Source organism: Helianthus annuus, chromosome 7 (genome assembly GCF_002127325.2).
Source record: "Helianthus annuus cultivar XRQ/B chromosome 7, HanXRQr2.0-SUNRISE, whole genome shotgun sequence".
Classification (NCBI taxonomy): Eukaryota; Viridiplantae; Streptophyta; class Magnoliopsida; order Asterales; family Asteraceae; genus Helianthus; species Helianthus annuus.
Window position 1 is genome coordinate 20,864,567 of NC_035439.2, and position 5,497 is coordinate 20,870,063.

Sequence of the window (5,497 nt, forward strand, 5' to 3'; positions counted from 1 at the left end):
CACGTTCCCAAGCAGCAAGCTCCTTCGTCACGGGTTACCTGCAAAGCATGCAGTAAGGGGTCAACAATAATGCTGAGTGAGTTCACTAGTTGTCCAGTTTTAATTACCAAAAACTTGTTTCACCGGTTAATTTATCCGTTTATACATGCCATGGGGAGCTACCCCAAAAGTTAGCGACTAAACTGTTTTTCCAATACCGAACACTAGGTAACCGTTGCGTTTCCGCAGGATGCCCCGATGTCAATGTTCTATCATCATTGACGGATGCCTGAGTACATTAGTTCACGACCGATCCCAAACCAGGGCACGGTGTGAGGCTGGTAAACACCTAAATAGCGCTATCAACTAATAACCCGTTCGCCTGACCCCGGCGACTAATCGGTATTTGTAGTAGGGACTTGAGTGATAGAGTTTCGTTTAGTGCCGTTAGTTGCAATCCGTATAAACAGTAATTAACCAAAAGGTTTCCCAATACCAGGGAAGTAAAGTAAGTTTTGTTCCCAATAACTAGGGAAGGTATGTAAATGGTATCCCCTTTTCAAGGGGATAGGGTTGTTTTAGTCTCGTGTCCCAAACCACCGGGACGCATGCTTTTAAGTTGTGAACTCACCTTGGGTTGCTCGGTAGATTTAGGTTACTTGTCGATCACGTTGGTCACCACGTCCTAACATGGTTACCGGTATAGGTCAGGTTCGGTGTACAATCATTCACATAAAAATCTATACACATAACTGGCACGAAGCATACATACAAGTAAACAGTCGTGGGGTTATTGGGCCGGCCTAAACATTTAAGCAGTCAACAGCAACACATAACCCAGTCAACAGATAGCCCATAACACATAATGGCCCAATAACCAAAGTGGACAGCCCAGTCGCAACCAGCTGGTCTCGAGTCGCAATCGTGTGGTCTCGGCTTGTCACGTTATGGTTGCGAGTCGCAATCGTGGTCTCGAGTTGTCACGTGGTGGTTGCGAGTCGCAACCGTCGTAGTCTCGAGTCGCAATCGTGTGGTTTCGAGTTGTCACGCTTTGGTTGCGAGTCGCAACGGCGTGGTCTCGAGTCGTAAAGCCGTGGTTGCGAGTCGGAAGCTGTCACTTTCATGCACACGTGATGATGCAGAACCATCAGTCCAATTTGTACCAAGAATTCAGACCCAGATTAGGAAACAACCAATAAGGTTTCTACTAACACTTTGCCTAATCTGAATATTAGTAAACTTAGATCAAACTTTGCCATTTTTACATCTTCAAGTCATATTCAACTAGTTCATCACAAGTTCATCATTCTAGGGTTTTCATATTCAAACATACCATACATTTATGAACCAAAATCACACATATTTTTAACAAGATCAATATGCAAGAACAAGGAAACACACACCAACTAGTTCATGAACTATACACCATCCTAGGTTCATCCTCTTCAAATAACATTTTCCATACAAGAACATGTTTGGTCATAAGAATCCATATTCATCTCCAAATTATCTACCATTTAGTTTGAACATACAACTAGTCATTTTGAACATATTACAAGTATTTTACACATAAAAGTTTACACATAGTCAAACTTCACAATCATCCTAAAATCATGCATAATGCTACTAATCAAGCATTCTAGTTCATGAACATTTCATAAATCATAAAGTTAACACTAACCGGTTATGAAGAAGAAGAAGGAGCCGAAAGAAAAGAAGAAAATAAGAGAAGATGAAGTGTCCGAGTGATGATCTTGACCGAGTTCTTGTCCGAGATCCTTGCTTGAACCGTGATTTGGAAGAGATGGAATGTTGTTGGTTTGGGGTTTCTAGTTGAGAGAGAATAGGAGAAGTGTGGGTGTGTGTAAAAAATGAAAGAAGTGGGGAAAGGTGGGATTATATAACAAGGTTCAACATAGGCTAAGGGTTTCGGCCCAAACCGGTTACGGCCCAAGGCCCACTCGAGACCAAGCGGCCCACTCGCAACCGGGTGGTTGCGAGTCGTGGTCTCGACTCTCATACATATATATATATATTACATACATATCACACATATCATGTAAAAAAATCACGTTTCCATTTAATAATATTTATATACACACAAAATATTACAAGGTGATCGTTCGGAAAAACCTAGAGTGTCACATTATCCCCAAGTTTTAAGAACTTTCGTCCCGAAAGTTGAAGCAGCCACTGCCAAGCTAGCGTGTTTTAACGGGGTGTCACAACTTTTCTGTTGCATATCTCTCTTATTACTAGTAGTTTAACTATTAGTTAGGTTTAGGTTAGTTTGTTTCTTGTTTGCTGCTTTCTTTCGTGTGCCTTAGTACTCCTTAGTGCGCTAGACTTCACTTAAGAATGGCGGCAAAATGAACTATTTCGGATTATGTACGTCCCTCTATAGATGCAATTAGAAACAACATCACGCAACCGAGAGTTGGAGCGAACAACTTCACGATTCCTACTCAAATCATCACTATGATTCAACACTCATGCCAATACCACGGACTTACAGACGAGGATCCGAATGACCATATAAACAAGTTTGTTGAACTTTGTGAAACCTTTAAACTTGAAGATTTTTCAAATGATGCAGGGAGACTCCGTATTTTCCCATTCTCACTGGTTGCTAAAGCCCGCTCATGGCTTAATTCTTTAGCCCCTGGTTTTGTCACTACTTGGGTCGAAATGGCAGAAAAGTTTCTAAATAAATTATTTTCTCTCTCTAAGACGTATCGCTTGCATAGCAGGATATATTGATTTGAGCAAGAAGAGGATGAAAATTTCTGAGACGCCTGGGATAGGTTCAAGGAGTTTCAATGGAATTTCCCTCATCATTGTATGGAAATGTGGATGGTTATGAATACATTTTACAACGGTCTCTGTACTCCATCTAAGCAAAACCTAGATACAGTAGCAGGAGGCGTCTATCTTATCTAACTCCTACTACTACTCGTTTTCTCATTGAAAAGATCTCAGAGAATGACTACCCATCCAGGAGAGATTCAAGATCTTCAAGAAAGGCTGATGTTCGCAGTGCAGATCAAAATTCTAAGCTAGCAGCTAAAGTTGAAGCACTAACTGCCTAGATAATGAAGTTTGTGACTAAACAAGAGATGTGTAGTACGTGTGGAGGATCTCATTCAACAAAGAACTGTCCAATTGCTACATAGGATAAGGAAGTGGACTTTGTAGGTGACCAATTCAGATACCCCTATAATTATGAAAAACGGAAGCTTAGGGTAAGTTGGAGAGACAATAGAAATTCATTCCCAGCAGGCTATTCCTAAAATAACAGATTCCAGCCTAGGGAACGACAACCAAGACTACAAGAGATGCTTTTGGAGTACATACAAGAGAACGGGGAGAGGATGAACAAGCGAGATCAGGATCTGGCAGGACATAGTACTACAATTCAAAATATAGAGAAGGTCCTGACTCAGTTAGCATTGAGAGATTTGGAGAGGGAGAAGGCTCACGTTAAATCTATTACCCTTAAAAGTGGCAATGTCACTAGGGACACCCTTCCTAGTTAAAAACCTATTCAAGAAAGTGATAATCTATACATACCAAGCTCCACTAATACAGAAGGCCTTACAATTCGGTAGCCAAGTGAGCTAAGAACAAAGAAAAAAGAAAAGGTGCAGGAGTCAAAACCTAACCTTCCACTTCCAAAGTGCCAATTGATAGACAAATTCAAGCAACAATATGGTAAGTTCCTGGCGATGTTCACAAAGTTGCACATCAATCTTCCTTTCATGGAAGCATTGATTCAAATGCCTAAATACATCAAATTCTTAAAGGACTTACTATATAATAAACGGAGATTAGATAATCTATCTGTCGTGTCCTTAAACAAAGAATGTTCCACAGTCCTGCAGAATAAGTTACCTCCTAAGGTAGTAGATCTAGGAAGTTTCACTATCCCATGTTTAATTAGGGATCTTTTAGTCAACAATGCTTTAGCTGGTCTAGGAGCAAGCATAAACCTGATGCCTTATTCAGTTTTTGCTAAGCTTGGCCTAGGGGAACCCATTCCCACTCAGATGAGTATTCAGTTAGCTGACCGTTCAATCAAATATCCATGAGGGATTGTTGAAAATATGCTAATAAAGGTTGACAAGTTTGGTTTCCCTGTCGATTTCTTCATCTTAGATATGGACGAAGATGATCATGTTCCCTTGATTTTGGGACGACCTTTCCTACTACGACTAGAGCTCTAGTTAACGTTTTTGAGGCAGGGGCGAAGGATCATGGGTGCTTGGGGTTGCACCCGCCCACCACCATGTTTCGGTTAGAAGTGTATATGGTCCGACTTTTCGTCCGAAAATTTTAAAATTATATAGGATCACCCCCCGATTATTTTTCCTAAATGATGGGTAATCTGGTAAATATATTTTAACTCTTATTTTTATTTGTTTAACCCTAGATTACCCACCATACAATAAACTTAATACCCAAATTACTAACTATCAAATATAATTATCTTGATCCAGCCGACATTCATATGTTCCTACGATTCTGCTTTGCGACTCTGCCGAAGTTTGGGGCCAAATTTTGGTGAGTGTTGCAATCCTTATCCTTTTTACTTTTCCTGTTTTCCAATTCAAGATTTCCCAATTCACAATTTCCACTTTCCACCAAGGGTAACAATTCTTTATTTTTTTATTGTTATTAGGAATGCATTGGGTAACAATTCTCTATTCTTTTATTGTTATTAGGAATGCATTAATGTTTATCTTTATTCATGAATAAGAATCATAAATACATAAACGATAGATCTAAAATACTTAATAGATAAAGAGGATTTGATACCTTGATGATGAATTAATTAATGTATTATTAGTACTTTTTGTTAGGAATTCATGGGAAAGACGAAAACTATTGATTCTTTTTTCAAAAGAAAGGATGATGAACAAGAGAGTAAACGTCAAAAAACTTCAACTAGTGAGCCTGAAGAGCATGAAGCGCCACCACCACCACAATCAAACACAATTCCAAACGAAGCTCCACCACCACAATTAAACTCAAACAAAGCTCCACAACCACAATCAAACACTAATGAAGTGGATGTTAATCTTTTAGAAAGAGATCCCGGTAAACGAAAACCAATGCGGGAGCATCCGGTTAATTTAAGAGAACAAGTAAGGCGTGCTTATCTTTCTTTTGGACCTTACCAAATAGAACTTACATAATATAAAGTTAATGGTACAAAGAAGCAAGCTCGTAGGTTCCGATATCCTTGGTTCAAACTTTACCCTAATTGGTTAGAGTATTCTCCAACAACACATTCGGCTTATTGCTTTCTATGTTATCTTTTTTATGACAAACCAAATATGAGCCATGGTCATGATACATTTACAGTTAAAGGGTATGATAATTGGAATAAAGTTTGTGGGAAACAATGTGCATTCATGAAGCACATTAAAACTTCACATCATACAGACGCCCTTTTATTCAGTCAAAACTTATTGAACCAAGAAGCACACGTTGATAATTCCATATCGAAGCCAAATAA

At 39.3% G+C, this 5,497-nt stretch overlaps 1 non-coding gene across 1 annotated transcript; it reads right to left on the reverse strand.

Annotated features, from left to right (window-relative positions):
• Positions 1–2,719: 2,719 nt before the first annotated feature.
• LOC118480707 lies at positions 2,720–2,821 on the reverse strand. Its single transcript, XR_004863685.1, has one exon. It is a non-coding gene; the product is annotated as a small nucleolar RNA R71 (small nucleolar RNA).
• Positions 2,822–5,497: the final 2,676 nt, after the last annotated feature.